Genomic DNA, 17,597 nt, shown 5'->3' on the forward strand with positions numbered 1-17,597 from the left:
TGTGAGTGTACAATACACACTGATTTTTGTAGACTTACAATGAGAAAAAGAGAATGTAAAATATTTATCAAGACATTTTGTGTACTGATTCCATGTTGAAATAGTATTTTAGATACATTGGGTTACATGAAATATATTATTAAATTTAATTTCACCCGTTTATTTATGGAATGTTGCTACTAGGAAATTTAACCTTACACCTACGTGGCTTGCATGATATTTCTGTTAGGTGTTGTTTGTGCTACAGTTTGGGATGTTTCTACTCTGTTCTATTTGGAGGGAATTTTTTCCCCTCCCTAGATCTAAGCAAAGCTTCAAGGCTCTAGAAAACCATGGAAATGGGCCTCTGGTCTTGACTGCTTGTGATCAAAACTGAGATACTTGCTGTCCAAAGTATTTTTACTCCTTCAAAGCCAAGTGGCTCACCCATTCCAAGTTCAATCACAGGGTTTCTTCGCTAAAGTGGTCAAGCCATGACACCTTTCAGCCAGCTATAGAAGAGTGTGAGTTTCCATATTGGCACCTCTACTAGGTCAGCCCCGTCTGGGAGTGTTGGGGGGGAAATGATGGATTGATGCAATCCTCCATCTGCCTACTAGCCCTTGGTTCCTAGGATTGGGCCGCTGATGCCTCACTTTCCACCTCCGACCCTTGAAGGTCCTCTCTTTGGACAATCAAGATCCTTCTAGCATCTTGTGTTTAGAAACAAGAGCCTATTCATTCTTCCCTGGGGAAAAGAGACATTGAGGGCAGGCTGCTTTCAGAGGATATGGGCAATGGAAATATCTTCTACTATTTCTATATCTCGGGCTGAACAAGAAATTAATATTTCAATAAATAATCCACAAATTCATTTGTTGAACAGATATATTTATTGCCATATTTCAAAGCTCTCTTCCCTAAATTATCTTCATTTATTCAATAAACGTAGGGAGTGGTTACTCTGCCAGGCACTTTGGGGATTAATTGGTGGACAGGCAGACAGAAGTCTTCTATTGAATTTATAGTTGAGTAGGGGAGGTAGCATGGAGCAGACAACCAAAGAAAAAATTATCACCGTCTGGATCAGTGCTGCTAGGGAAAGTAGAAGTGATGTCAGAGGTGCATTCAAGAGAACCTTACTCTGTGTGTGTGTGTGTATGTGTGTGTGTGTGTGTGTATGTGTGTGTATGGGAGTGAATCAAAGAAGGCTCATAAAAGCTGAGATCTGAAGGATGGATAGAAGCTGGAGGTGACGAGGTGAGAGATGAGTAATAACTTTTCTGAGCTCTCAGACTGAGCCACTGTTCATTTGTCCATCTATCCAACCATCCATCCTTCCACCCACTCACCTACCCATCCATCCATCTAACTATCCATCCATTCATCCATCCATCCATCCATCCATTCATCCATTCATTTGCCCCACCGACCTACCCATCCATCCATCTACCCATCCGTCCATCCATCCATCCATCCATCCATCCATCCATCCATCTGCCCATCCAGCTACCCATCCATACAACAAATTCTTCCTGAGCATCCACTATGTGGCAAGCACTGTCCCCAACCACATGTAGACAATCAACATGTAAACGATGATTCTCAACCTCAGCACTATTGACATTCAAGGCTGGATCATTCCCTGCTGTGGGGCTGTCCTCTCTACTGTAGGATGTTTAGCAGCATCCCTGGCCTCTATGCATCAGATACCAGTAGGAACACTCCCCCAGTCCTGACCATAAAAACATCTCACAATGCCTCCTGGGGGTCAAAATTGCCCAGTTATAAACCATTGATGTAAATAAATAACTATATAACATATCAACAGAAAAATTTCAGGTGGGTTAAGAGGATAGTGGGGGAAGGCATCACTGACAAGGTAGCAGTTAAGCAGAGACATAAATGAAGTGTGGGAACAAGCCACACCCTGGGGAAAGAGTGCTCTGGGCAGAAGGAACAGCCAGTGCAAAGGCCCTGTGGTGGGATGACTTGTGTGTGAGAAAGGAGGGCCAAAGAGGCTTGAGGGTTAGAGAACAGAGGTACAGGGTGTGTGGGGGGGTGATGCAGACACTGAGGGTGGGCTCAAGTAGCCTGTGCTGAGGTCTTGGGATTTTACTTTGAATGAGATGGAGCCACTGGAGGGTTTTGAGTAGGGGTGATGAGATCTGATCCTCTGTTTTGAAAGGATCACCCTGGCTGCTTTGTCCTGACAGACTGGAAGGTGGTTAGAGGAGAAATGGAGTCAGAGTGAGAGAAGGAGGTGGCAAGAATGAGAGAGAAAGTAGAGAGCTGCACACAAAGCTTGAGATTGCCTCTCCTCTCTGCTCAGCATACTCTGTATGTCTCAGTCCTGGTTCATAAAATGTCATAAGTGATGACATTGAAACGATCTATTTATATGTAGATGAAATCCTCAAGGGCAGAGATCAAGCCTCAGTTATCTTTGGGTCCCTAAAAGTTGTCAGAGGACCGAGTATTTAGTAGGTGCTAAAGGGAGCCCCTCAGAGCCCAGACTGATTGGAATCTGCATTTGGACCTTCGTCTTGGGAGGTCCCTTGCATAGAACCGCCCTATGTGGAAACCCTGGGCTGTGAGCATCGTGATTAATGCTCCACCAACCCAGCCAGACGTAGGCTCCAACACTGACTCAGCAACCTGCAAGCCTCGTGACTGTGGGCAGCTTTCTTCCCTCCCTGAACGTCAGTTTTCTCATCTGTAAAATGGGAGAATGATCTCAACTGTGTAGGTTATTGTGAAGATAAATGAGAGGGTTTAAGCAAAGTGATTGGCAGAGTCTCCCAAGAAACTCAACTGTTACTCCCAATGGTCTCCAATGAGGGGTGAGCAAGAGCTCCATGGCAGTGGGTAGAAACATACTGATATTATATATAAGTGTGCATATATATATGCTTTAAGTGTGTTGGGGTGTTTTGTAAGATACACAATAAATTAGTATAATAGGATGTGTATATTGTTTCTACATAGCTAAATGAATACCTATTGGGGTGATAGGTGTGTGTTCCATCACCCCAATAGTTTAGAGAGTACGTTTAGACCAATCGTGCTGACTTTGTGACCTTTCTCCTGGGTTCGTTCTTTCTTTCTTTCTTTCTTTTTTTTCTTTTTTTTCTTTTCTTTCTTTCTTTTCTTTCTTTCTTTCTTTCTTTCTTTCTTTCTTTCTTTCTTTCTTTCTTTCCTTTCTTTCCTTTCTTTCCTTTCCTTTCTTTCCTTTCTTTTTTTCTTTCTTTCTCTTTCTCTCTTTCTTAGATTTATTTATTTATTTGAGAGAGAGAGTGAGAGAGCACATGAGTCGGAGGGGCGGAGGGAGGGGGAGAAAGAGAATCCCAAGCAGACTCCATGCTGAGCACAGGGCCTGACTTGGGGCTCGATCTCACGATCCTGAGATCACAACCGGAGCTGAAACCAAGAGCCGGACACTCAACCAGCTGTGCCACTCAGATGCCCCCTGGGTAATTTCTTAAAAATACTATTTCCTTGCTCCTATGCCTCAAGTATTCTGATTCTTTAAACCCAGAGCTGGCCCCAGGAATCTGCATTTAATGGATGTTCCAGATGATTCTGATATGTAATTAGATACAGACTAGTGCCTCCCAGAAGTGAATGTGTATTGTTACCGCCATGGATCTTGCTGAAATGTGGATTCTGTTTAGTAGCTGGGGTAGGTTCCAAGACTCTGCATTTTGAACAAGTTTCTGGGTGATGCCAAAGCTGCTAATCCGAGGCCCACACCTGGGGGAGCAAAAGTTCAGACCTGATTCTCAAAGTGTGGTCCTGAACAGGGGGTGTCACCTGGGAGTTGGGAAGTCATGCACATTCTCAGGCCCACCTGGAAACAGCTGAATCCCAGGGTAGGGCCAGCCACCTGTGTTTTGTCAAGCCTTGCAGATGGTTCTTTTATTTATTTATTTTTAAAAAGATTTTGTTTATTATTTTTTTTCATTTGAGACAGTTGATGTTTAATATTTTCTTTTAAAAGTACACAGGAGAATAACTCTTTTTTTTTTTTAAAGATTTTATTTATTTATTTGACAGAGAGAGAGACAGTGAGAGAGGGAACACAAGAAGGGGGAGTGGGAGAAGGAGAAGCAGGCTTCCCGCTGAGCAGGGAGCCCGATGCGGGGCTCGATCCCAGGACCCTGGGATCATGACCTGAGCCGAAGGCAGACGCTTAACGACTGAGCCACCCAGGCGCCCCAGGAGAATAACTCTTTTAGTCAATGCAACTCAGAGAAAGAGGAAAAGGATGGAATTTCAGAGCAAAAAACAAAAATTGCATCCTTCTTTAGGTTATCACATTCCCATAATCCCATTTCCATAAAGCAAGACTTTTACTCCAAAGCATAGAGGAGCTTGGAATGGTAACTCAGATATTTAAACTATGTATGTTTTACCTGGAAGGGCTTTTTCATATTAACTTGAGTGAGAGAGAACACAAACAGGGGCAGAGGCAGAGGGAGAGGGAGAGGGAGAAGCAGACTCCCCTGCTGAGCAAGAAGCCCGACGAAGGGCTCGATCCCAGGATGCTGGGATCATAACCGGAGCCGAAGGCAGACGCTTAACCAACTGAGCCACCCAGGCGTCCCTGCAGGTGGTTCTGACGCATGCTTGGGTTTTGTTTTTTTTTTAAAGATTTTATTTATTTATTTGAGAGAGAGAGAATGAGAGAGAGCACATGAGAGGGGTTAGGGTCAGAGGGAGAAGCAGACTCCCTGCCGAGCAGGGAGCCCGATGTGGGACTTGATCCAGGGACTCCAGGATCATGACCTGAGCCGAAGGCAGTAGCTTAACCAACTGAGCCACCCAGGCGCCCTTGGGTTTTTGAACCTTGGTTTATGAGGGAGCGCTAGTCTTCTCTGCACTGAAGGCTTCTCTCCCACCTTCGGTTGTCTGCAACTTCACTGTCGAGCCTCAAGCTGCCCGTTCCACCGAGGTGCGTCCTATGCAGCCCCGGGGCCCTGCCTTCCCCGGACCTGCCTTCAGAGCTCTCTGCCTATGTCCCCGGCATTGCAGGAGTGCACAGTTCAGCCGCGATGACAGGTGGCTTCTGCTGAGAAGAGCTGACAGGCCCTCTCGTCGGGGCGTGATTGACAGCGCCCTAATCAGCAGGAAGAGAATGGAATGCCTCTAGAATGATGTTTGCTCTGTAAATATTTGACATTATCTACCCTGAAAACCTGAAAGAGAACTTCATTTTTCTTTCTTTTTCAGGAATACAGCGAGTCACTGAACACCCTTACGTATAATTAGTCTGACAAGGGAGTTTCGCGTTGGGCCCCGGGGACCTAAGCTCTGGGACAATTGGAGGTGTCTTTACCTCTTTGCTGTTCAAGGTAGATGAAGGTCATTTACCTGTGACCATGGGAATCCCAGCGCCCTTAACAGATGAGTGTGCAGACTGTCCTCTGGGCATGAGGCAGATGCTCAGGCCACAGGTCTGGGACAGGGCCTGAGCTGACAAGCTCCCGGGTGCTGCTTGTGACCACCACTTTGAGGACTGCACTTCATAGAACCTTCCTACTGCTAACTCCGGCCTAATGGCTGGGGACGGCTTCCAGAAGTCATCTGCGGGCGTAGCTTTTGGCATTACACGGACTTGGCTTTGCATTTTTGCTCTATAAATGACTAGCTGTGTGACTCTGGGCAAGTGAGCTCACCTCTCTGAGCCTGCGCTATGGGGTGAATGAGAACATTTACGTTTTAGGGCAGTGTTACTCAAATGTTTTCTAAAAAAACTACTCCCTTGAAGAAATTTTTTAGGCTTCCCCCCCCAAATTGTCTTCCTCCCCATGAAATTTTAATGCCACAGATGTACAGTGTATCTATTTATATACTGTGGTGCTTTGGAGGACCACAAATCATTGTAATAGCTAAGATTTTTCACTCCCTGAGAGTCAATTTGTGCCCACTTGGGAGTGGTATCACCCTGTTGAGAATGCTTATTTTAGGGCAGTTGTAAAGATTAAGAAAGGTAATTTCTGTCAACTACCTGATGCAGAGTAAGTGCTCAATGATAGTTAAGTATTAATGTGTATCATAGTGATGATATGTTCAAGACAATATAGGATTATATATTATAATATAATATTATATATATACTATATATTATTATGTCATATCATATATCATATTATGTCATATCATATTCTCTTGCCACTGATACCTGCATATTGGGTATGACTGGGGGAGCAAAGGTGCAGAGGAGGGCAGAGACACAGAAGCACGCTGAGATGACCATGTGATATAATACAGTAGTTCAGGATTTGAGATCAGGCTGGGGTCTCTGTTTCACTTCATACCACCATGTAATCTCGAAGGTGTCACTCAACCCTTCTGGGTCCCTGTGTCTTCATCTCTACCCTGGGCACAACACACTTCTCCTCTGTATAATGCAGTGAAGAGTAAATCCAAGAACACATGGAAGGAGACCATCCCAGGGCCTTTGTTATTGGTGCCAAACACACTTTCACGGAGCGCCCACCGTGCTGTGGCCATCGGCCATGGTCCTGGGGATGCAGCAGGGGAAAGACTGCCCACTGGAGCCCTCCCCTCCAGTGTGGGTGGTTGATGAGCAGGCAGCACAAGTCACCGTAAATACAAGAAGGTAATCCAGGTGTGACCAGAGAGCAAGGCTTTTCTTAGACTGAAGGTAGAGGATAAGGTAGGATGACCGCACGTGCAAAGATGCTGAGGCCAGATAGCGCCTGGAGGGTCCTGAAATGGAGAGAGGACTCCAGTTCGGCTGGAACGTAGAATGTGCTAGAGGAGACGAGTGTCCCAGAATGGCAGGAGCCAGCCCAGGCAGGGTCTCAGGCCAGCTGAGGCCAATGGAATGATCCCATTGAAAGCAATCAATCAAGGGATGGGGGCAGGCAGGCGTAGCTGGGGGTGCGGGAAACTTGCTCTTACATCTTAGAACATCTTGTGTTTTCCCAAATTCTTTCCATTTCCCTCGGGGCAGGAGGAGCTTAGTTCTGGAGCCTGGGAAGCAGACCAAAGGGGGACTGGATAACTTAGGGGGAAAAAGACATCGGCTCATATTTCAAAGATCTTCGCCTGTCACATTTGCTCTGGTGGAGAAGTCTCTCCTCTATTACCCGACCCGCAGCTCTCCAGACCTCACCGCCGGCTCTTGGAAGTCCTGGGACACTTTCTGCTCATACCACAGATCTTAGGCTCAGTGACTACTTTATGGTGAATAAACCATTATTTTTAAAGGGCTTGCCATTTACCAAACCTTGTGCTAGGAGCTTACAAGAGTGTGGCTTTCCCACATCCCAAACTTAGATCTGAATGCTAGGTCCACCATGTCTGTGATCTGGGGCAACTTGGGTCTTCTCATCTGTAAAGTGGGGTATGAGTGGGTACCTCCTAGGGTCGTTGTGAGGATTGGGACACTTCTCAGCTTCACGTCTTACTTGCTAGGGAAGCACCAGTACATAGTACACATGAAGGTGTTATTGAGGACTCATTCATGCATTTATGGATTCTCTCAACAAGTATTATCTCGAGCACCTGTGATGTGTAAGTCACGACAGGCTGTCTTAGAAATTGGGGATAAATGGTGAATCTGCCATCAGGAGTCCACGATCTAGTGATAGTGTAACAGGGGCCAGCAAATGTTTTTGGTAAAAGGCCAGATAGCAAATATTTTTGGTTTTGGGGGCTCCAAGAGACAAAATGGAGTTATAACCATGTCACTGACTTGAAGAGTGCCTATAGCCTTTTCAGATGAGCTTCTTTCACATTCAAGATTTCTCCATGCCTTTTCATGGCTAGATCGCTTGTTTCTTTCTAGTGCTGAATAATATTCCATTGTCTGGAGGAACCCCAGTTTCCATGCACCTACTGAAGGACATCTCGGTTGCTTCCAAGTTTTGGCAATCACGTAGACGTTTATAAACATCCACGTAGACGTTTTTGTGCGGACGAAAGTTTTCAACTCCTTTGGGTAAATACCAAGAAGCATGATTCCTGGATCATATGGTATAGAGTATGTTTAGTTTTGTAAGAAACTGCCAGACTGTCTTCTAAAATGGCTCTACTGTTTTGCATTCCCACCACCAACGTAGGAGAGTTTCTGTTGCTCTATATCCTTGCCAGCATTGGTGTTGTCAGTGTTCCAGATCCTGGCTATTCTAATAGGTGTGTAGTGGTATCTGATTGTTTTAATTTGCAATGATGACAGATGATGTCACCATCTTTTCATATGCTTACTTGCCATCTGTATATTTTCTTTAGTGAAGTGTATGTTAAGGTCTTTGGCCCATTTTTTTTTTTTTTTATGGGGTTGTTTTCTTATTGCTGAGTTTGAAGAGTTCTTTGTATATTTTGGCAAAAGTCCTTTATCAGATGTGTTTTTGCAAATATTTTCTCGCAGACGGTGACTTGTCTTCTAATTCTCTTGATATTGTCTTTTGTAGAGCAGTTTTCAATTGTAGTGAAGGCCAGCTTATCAGTTATTTCTTTCATGGGTCATGTCTTTGGTGTTGTCTCTAAAAAGTCACCACCATACCCAAGGTCATCTAGATTTTCCCCTATGTTATCTTCTGGTAATTTTATAATTTTGCATTTTACATTTAGATATACAATCCATCTTGAGCTAATTTTCGGGAAGAGTGTAAGGTCTGTCTAGATTAACTTTTTTGCATGTGGATTTTTAGTTGTTCCAGTGTCATCTGTTGAAGAACTGTCTTTGTTCATTGTATTGGCTCTGCTTCATTGTTAAAGGTCAGTCCACTATGTTTATGGGGGTATATTTCTGGGCTCTCTATTCTGTTCCATTGAAAGAATTTATCTGTTCTTTCACCAATGCCACACTGTCTGGACTACTGTAGCTTTATAGTAAGTCCTAAAATTGTATAGCGTCAATTCTCCAATTTTGTTCTCCTTCAGTATTGTATTGACTGTTCTGGGCCTTTGCTTTCAATAGAAACTTTAGAATCAGTTTGTCAATATCTACAAAATAACTTGGTGGGATTTTGATTGGCGTTGCATTGATTCAAGTTGGGAAGAACTGACGTCTTAAAATATTGAGTCTTCTATTCATGAACATGGATCATCTCGCTATTTTTTAAGTTTTTCTTCGATGTCATTAACGAGAGTTTTAGCATTTTCTTTAAGTAGATCTTGTACATATTTTGTTAGATTTATACCTAAGTATTTCATTTTTGGGGGGTGTTAATGTAAATGGTATGGTGTTTTAATTTCAAATTCCACCTGTTTGTTGCTCGTATACAGGAAGTTCATTAACTTTTCTTTATTAACCTTGGATCCTTCAACCTGGCTATAATCACTTATTAGTCCAGGAGCCTTTTTTTTTTTTTATTCTTTCAGATTTTCTACATAAACAATCATGTCATCTGTAAAACAATTACAGTTTTATGTCTTCCTTCACAATCTATAAACCTTTTATTTCCATTTCTTGCCTTACAGGGACTTTCAGAATGGTGTTGAAAAGGAGTTTTGAGAAGGGACATCCTTGCCTTGTACCTGATCTGAGTGGGAAACTTCAGCTTTGTCACCATTAAGTATGATGTCAGTTGTAAGTTTTTTTGTAGATAGTCTTTATCAAGTTGGGAACATTCCCTTCTATTCCTAGTTTACTGAGAGTATTTATCATGAATAGGTGTTAGATTTTGTCAAAATCTTTCTCTGCATCTGGTGGTATGAACATGTGATTTTTCTTTTTTAGCTTATTGGCATTAATTAATTTTCAAATGTTGAACCAGCCTCCCATACCTAGCACAAATCCCACTTGGTCATGGTTTATAATCCATTTTACATATTTTTGGATTTGATTTACTAATATTTTGCTGAGGATTTTTGCATATATATTTATGAGAGATATTGATCTATACTTTTCTTTTGTTGAAATATCTTTGTCTGGTTTCTGTGTTAGGGTAATGCTGGCCTCATAGAATGAGTTAGGAAGTATTTCCTCTGCTTCTATTCTTTGAAAGAGATTGTAGAGAATTGGTATAATTTTTTTCCTTAAATTCCTTAAGTATTCACCACTCAATCTATCTGGGCCCTGTACTTTCTGTTTTGGAAGGTTATTAATTATTAATTCAATTTCTTCAGTAGATAGAGGTATATTTAGATAATCTGTTTTTTCTTGTATGAATTTTGGCAGACTGTGTCTTTCAAAGAATTGGTCCATTTCGTCTAAGTATCAAATTTGTGGACATACAGTTGTTAATTGTATTCCTTTATTATCCTTTTTATGTCCATGGGATCTGTAATGATGTTTTCTCTTTTATTTCTGACATTAGTAATTTGTGTCTCTTTTTTTTCTTGGTAAGCTAGAGGCCTATCAAATTTATTGATCTTTTCAGCTTTTGGTTTCATTGATTTTCTCTATTGATTTTCTGTTTTTAATTCCACTCATTTCTGCTTTAATTCTTATTATTTCTTTTCTTCTGCTTACTTCAGATTTAATTACTCTTTTTCTAGTTAATTGTTAACTTAGATTATTGATTTTAGATCTTTCTTCTTTTCTAATACATTCATTCAATGCTATAAATTTCCCTCTAAGCACTGCTTTCACTGCATCTCATAAATTTTGATGAGTTGTGTTTTCATTTTCATTTAGTTCAAAATGTTTTAAAATTTCTCTTGAGATTTGTTTTTTACCCATGTGTTATTTAGAAGTGTGTTGTTTAATCTGCACATATTTTGGGACTTTTTGGCGATCTTTCTGTTAGCAATTTCTCTTTTAGTTCTATTTAAGTTCTAGAGCAGGCATTGCATGATTTTTTTCTTTTAAATTTGATAAGATATGTTTTATGTCCCAAAATATGATCTATCTTGGCTAATGTTCCATGTGAGTTTGAAAAAAAATATAGATTATTCTGTTGTTGGATGAGTAGTCTATAGAGGTCAGCTGTATTCAGTTGATTGATGGTGTTGTTGAGTTTGACTGTATTCTTTTTTTTTTTATTTTTTTATTGTTATGTTAATCCCCATACATTACATCATTAGTTTTAGATATAGTGTTCCATGATTCATTGTTTGTGCATAACACCCAGTGCTCCATGCAGAATGTGCCCTCCTCAATACCCATCACCAGGCTAACCCATCCTCCCACCCCCCTCCCCTCTAGAACCCTCAGTTTGTTTTTCAGAGTCCATCGTCTCTCATGGTTCTTCTCCCCCTCCGATTTCCCCCCCTTCATTCTTCCCCTCCTGCTACATTCTTCTTCTTCTTTTTTTCTTTCTTAACATATATTGCATTATTTGTTTCAGAGGTACAGATCTGAGATTCAACAGTCTTGCACAATTCACAGCGCTTACCAGAGCACATACCCTCCCCAGAGTTTGACTGTATTCTTACTAATTTTCTGTCTGCTTGATCTGTCCATTTCTGAGACAGAGAGGTGTTGAAGTTTCCAGCTCTAATAGTGGATTCATCTATTCATCTATTTCTCCTTGCATTTCTATCAGTTTTATCTCATGAAATTTGATGCTCTGTTGTTTGGTGCATACATGTTAAGAATTGTTGTCTTCTTGGAGAATCAACCCTTTTATCATTAATGCCCTTCTTTATTCCTTATAACTTTCTTTACTTTGAAGTCTGCTCTGTCTGAAATTAATATAACCACTCTTGGTTTGTTTTGATTAATGTTAGCAGGGTATATTTTTTTCATCCACTTCTTTTTAATCTATAGATGTCTTTATATTTAAGGTGGGTTTCTTACAGACAACATAGAGTTGGGTCATGTTTTTGGATTCACACTGACAATGTCTTTTAATTGGTGTATTTAGACTATTGACATGCAAAGTGTTGATAATTTTGGGTTAATATTCACCATATTTGTTACTGTTTTCTATTTGCTGCCCTGTTCTTTACTCCAATTTTTGTCTTTTACTCTTTTTCTGTCTTTTGTGGTTTTGAGTATTTTATATGATTCCATTTTCTCAACTTTCTTAGTATATCAGTTATTATTCTTTACCTTTTAAAATAATTGCCCGAGAGTTTGCAATATACATTTGCAAATAATCCAAGTCTACTTTCAAGTAACACTCACTTCATGAGTGGTGTGTCTTATAATAATGAGATAACCATGATTCTTCCCTCCCATTCCCTGATCATTGCTGTCATTCATTTCTCTTATATACAGGCACATACATATGTGTGTGTGTGTGATATGTACATAAGCATACATAATCAAATACATTTTGAATATTATTATTTTGGATAAGCTTATCTGCTAAATCATTAAGAATAAGAAAGGTAAGGGGCGCCTGGGTGGCTCAGTCAGTTAAGTGTCTGTCTTTGGCTCAGGTCATGATCTCAGGGTCCTGGGATCAAGCCCCACATTGGGCTCTCTGCTCAGTGGGGAGCCTGCTTCTCCCTCACCTTATGCCCCTCTCCCCGCTTGTGCGCTCTCTCTCTGTCAAATAAATAAATAAATAAAATCTTAAAAAAAAGAATAAGAAAGATAAAAGTTTTAATTTTACTTTCACTTAGTCTTTCTCTGATGTTCTTCCTTTCTTTTTGTGGATCTGAGTTTCTGACCTATTTTATTTTCCTTCTCTCTAAAGAACTTCTCTTAACATTTCTTGCAAGGCAGGTCCATGGGCAATAAATTCCCTCAGTTTTTGTTTGTCTGAGGAAATCTTTATTTCTCTTCCACTCTGAATGATAATTTATCGTTGTACAGAATTCTAGGTTCGTGTATTTTTCCTCTCAATGCTTTAAATATTTCACTGTTCTTGCTTGCATAGTTTTTGAAGGGAAGTTAGAAGGAATTCTTTGTTCACTTTGAGGTAAAGTGTTTTTTTCGTCCAGCTTCCTTAATTTTTTCTTTATCTTTGATTTTTTTGTAGTTTGAAGATAATATGCCTAGTTTTTGTTTGTTTTTGTTTTGTTTTGTTTTTGGCATTTATCCTTTTCCTTAGACTTCCTGGATCTGTAATTTGGTGTCTGACATTAATTTGAGAAAATTCTCAGTCATTATGGTTTCAAATATTTCCTCTGTTCCTTTCTCTCTTTCTTCTTCTTGTGTTCCCATCACGTGTATGTTAGGCCTTTTGTAGTTATTTCACAGTCCTGAGATACTCTGTTTTGTTTTTCTTTTTTTCAGTCCTTGTTTCTTTGCTTTTCAGTTTTTGAGGATTCTATTGATCTATTCTCCAGCTCAGAGATTCTGTCCTCAGCCATGTCCAGTCTACTAATAAGCCCATCAAAGACACTCTTCATTTGTGTTACAGTATTTTGCTTTTTTTTTTTTTTTTTTAATCTCTAGCATTTTTGGCGGGTGTTCTTTCTTAGGATTTCCATCTCTCTGCTTACATCGCCCATGTGTTCTTGCATGCTGTCCACTTTATCCATTAGAGCCCTTAGCATATTAATCATAGTTGTTTTAAATTCTCAGTCTGATAATTTCGACATCCCTGCTATATCTGGTTCTGAAGCTCACTCTGTCCCTTCAAATTGTGTTTTTGCCTTTTGAGATGCCTTATAATTTTTCCTTAATAGCCAGACATGGGGTGCTGGGTAAAAGGAATGGCTGTAAATAGGGTGATAGTAATGTGGTGGTGAGGTGTGGGGAGGCGGGACTATCCTATAGTCCCACTGTTAGGTCTCAATGTTTTGGTGAGCCTGTGCCTCTGGGCTGGGAACTTCATAAGAATTTCTCAGTCTTCCCCCACCCCCTTAGGTGGGATAGGAAGGCTTGGGAAGGCTGGGGGTGGGTGTTTCTCTTGGTCAGGTCCGTTAGGTTCTGAGAACACCCCAGCAGATTAGGCTCTGGCTAACTAGTTTCTCCTGAGGGCAGGCCTTGTTAAGAAGAACAGAGTGCTCTGGTGTATATTTAAATGGTTCTTCTCTCCCCTTGCTCTGCAGAAAGTCCAAGATTTTTCTCTGATATTTACTGTGGAAATCTGGTTGAGCTCCTGGAGGTAAATCTCACAATATTGTGAGGGCCCCTCCATGGCGGGGTGCCCCTCGAGTTTTTAACTCTTGTTGTCAGTGTTGACTTGTCTGCACTGAGCCTCCAGAAACTTGTCCATTCCAGTTCAGTTTTCCTATCCCGACCCTGGTTCCCACGGTGGTCTCTGACCTGAGTCTCCTCTCTGTTAGGTCTCTATTCCCTGTATTTGTGTCTGTCCCTCCAACTTGGGGGTAGAGGTTTGCCCTGTGTCCTCTCCTCTTTTATGGATCTAAGCAGAGTTGCTGATTTTTCAGTCTGTTCATCTTTTGCTTGTCGGTGGGATAGAGGGGTGACCTCTAAGCTTACATACTGAACCAGCCTGTGGCTGTTTTTTAAGCACACAAATTTTCGTGATTGTGTCTTTTTCTACCACAGAGATGTACCATAATTCATTTAATTCCATCTCCTATTTTGGAACACTTAGGTTCTTTCCAATTTTTCACAATTATAACCAGTGTTATGATTGGGCATTCTTATTAAATAAATCTCAGTGCACAACTTCACTTATTTTCAGGGGAAAATTCCCTAGAAGAGTAATTAATCATAGGACATGCACATTTTAGAGAAATTGACAAATATTGCTTAATCATTTTCTGGAAAGTTCCTATCCATTTTGCTCCCAGCAGCAATGTGTGTGGCTGTCTCTGCCTTGAGCTCTTTCCAGTAATGGAGACATTATGTTTTATATTTGTCAACTGAGTAAGTGCAAATGATTTCTCCTTGTTTTAATATATGTCTCTTTAGTTATTAGTGTTACAACTTGGTATTGTCTGAAGTGTTCATTGAGAATTTATATTTCTTTATTTGAATGCTGTTGGTTCATGAATTTTGCCAAAATTTTTCTATTTGGATATTTATTTATTTTCTTAGAGACATGTAAATACTCTTTATATCATTAATTATGCCAGTGACCATTAACCATATATTAATACAAATAATTTGCCCCTAATTTGTGACTTTTCATTTTATATATGGTGGGTTTTTTTCTTACTCCTGGAATTTTAGTTTCTATAATTTCTTCCTTAGCATTTGTACCTGGAAATAACTTCCCTGCCTGATATCAGGTAAGTATTGAATTGTATTTTCTTCTAGTTTTGTGATTTCATTTCTAGACTTAATTCTTTGATTCACCTGAAATATAATTTAATACGTAGTGTGAGATGGATGTTTAACTTGCTTGTTTTTCTGAAAAGTTCACCAGTCGTGCACCATTTTATTGGTTATTCATGTACTTTTTTCCTTATAAATTACAAATTCTGCTTTTATAATATGTTGAATTCTTATTTAAACATTTAACATATTCCTGGGCATTATTTTGTTTTTCATTGAGTTGTTTGTTCACCCTTGTGCCAGTCAGCATTTTAAAATTATTCTGGCTTGGGGCACCAGGGTGGCTGAGTTGGTCATGTGTCTGCCTTTGGCTCAGGTCATGATCCCAGGGTCCTGGGTTTGAGTCCCACATCGGGCTCTCTGCTCAGGGGGAGCCTGCTTCTCTCTCTCCCTGCTGTTCCCCCTGCCTGTACTCTCTCTCTCTGTCAAATAAATAAATAAATAAAATCTTTAAAAAAATAAATAAAATTATTCTGGCTTTATGGTATATTTTCATACCTAATAAGTATGTTCCTTCAGTTTTTTTTTTTTTTTTTTTGCTAATCTGTCATCTTTATTTATTCTTTAATTTTGAAAAGGCAATACATGCACTTAGTAAAATGAATGGGACTGTAGTGTTTTTATTTTTTTTAATTTTATTATTTAATTTTTTTTTTTAGGATTTCATTTTTAAGTAATCTCTACACCCAGCATGGGGTTTGAACTCACAATCCCAAGATCAAGAGTCACATGCTCTACTGACTGAGCCAGCCAGGTGCCCTGGAACTGTGGTGTTTTTTAAATGCTCAGTTTGTTGACTATGCATTCAGATGTGCAATGTGGAATATGCATGACAAATCGGGTACATTTGGGACTGTCGAAGGACCTCGGTTCATCCAGCCTGAGCCCTTTTACCTTGGGAGCTGTGTCTTGCCCTCCTCAGTCCTTGCCTGTGTCGGGCTTCTGCACTTGGACTTGTGAGGTTCTGCCTTGAGTCCATTGGCTTTAGAGGAAACACTCACGTAGGCTCTTGGCTCCGGCTTACCTCCTGACTTCCTCCTCTCCTAGTTCCTCACGGAGACCACACCCAATAACTCAGATGGAGCTCGCCGAGGTCCCTGGCTGTCCAGCAAGGTAGGATTGTTCAATAGTATGTGCCAAGATCCAGTAGATTACGGTCTTCAATGCCATGAAATCCTTAAGAAATGCTTCACTGCACTGGGGCAGAATGAAAGAGGTGGTTCGTGGAAGGTGCCGGCAGTGAATGGACAGGGGTGAGGTAAGGAGCATTTAAGAGAGAGTTACTGGGAGGGTTCCCAGGTCTCCTGGAAAACAGCATTCATTTACTTAACAAATATTTTTGGGACACCCGCTGTGTGCCAGGCACTACACCTCGGACTGGGAATATGTGAACAAGACACATGCTTCATTTCTGCCCTCACATGTGGCCTGTGGGGGAAACTGACATTATGCAAATGTGCAAATGAACACAAAAGTAGTTCCTGATCAGGGCTCTGGGGTACAAACAAGATGCTCTACATGGGGCTCAGGGAGCACCTTTCAGAGGATATAGTATCAAAGCTGAGATACTGGGCACGTGAAGCCCAGCAAGATGGCGCATTCCTGCCAAAGTAAACAGCATGGTGTTTTTTAGACACTGTTGGAGGGCAGTGTCGCTGGACCTGGGTGTGCAAGGAGAAGATGAGGTCAGGGGAACAGGTAGGAGACAGACCGGTGGGTCTGGGGAGGAGTTTGGATTTTATTCTAAGTGAGATGGGCTGTGGCAAGAGCCTGCCCGTGTCCCCGTGCATCAGTTCGTCCCTGCGTGCCATTCATATCTATGTCCAACCCCATCCATGTGACTCTATGCCTTGAGGTGTTCTCTGGCCACTGCGGCCTACTTCTTCCAATCTTTGGGCAGATTGGAAGTGCTGGGGGGTTGGCCACCCACCCGCCTCCCAGAAGCCTTCCGCTAATAACGGAGTAAAGGTGGTATATAAATACCCCAGCTCCCTACTCAGTAGGCAGAATAACTGAAGAATGTTCTGCCCTATCTCTCAGAATTCCCAATGGGATTGGGTTCATTGCTCATGGTGGTCATTGTTCTTAAAACCCCTTTATCTCATTGACATCCTTCCCTCTCCAGTTTCCCTTCCCCACGCCCCTCTTGGTGTTTCTTAGATTCATCTCCCATGTAAACTGTTTGTCCTCACATTTCATCTTAAGGCCAGTTTCTATAGGAAATCCTGGGTGTTGGAGGATTTTGAGCAGGATCAGGAAACTATGACCCATGGGCCAAATTGAGCCTGTTGCCTGTTTTTGTAAATAAAGTTTAATTGGAACACATCCATTCCCATTTGATTACTATTGTCTATGGCTGCTTTCCACTACAATGACAGAGTTGTGTTGTTGGGCCAGAGACCAGATGGCCCACAAATCCGAACCTATCTACTATCTGATCGTTCAAAGAAAATGTGCCTACCTTTGGTCTTGAGGAGCAGAATGGCATGGTCTGATTTACTTTATTAAAAGATAACTCCAGCTGCAGGGTAGAGAGTATATTTGGGGCTGG

The sequence above is a fragment of the Phoca vitulina genome, unplaced genomic scaffold (assembly GCF_004348235.1).
Source record: "Phoca vitulina isolate PV1807 unplaced genomic scaffold, GSC_HSeal_1.0 scaffold50, whole genome shotgun sequence".
Lineage (NCBI taxonomy): Eukaryota > Metazoa > Chordata > Mammalia > Carnivora > Phocidae > Phoca > Phoca vitulina.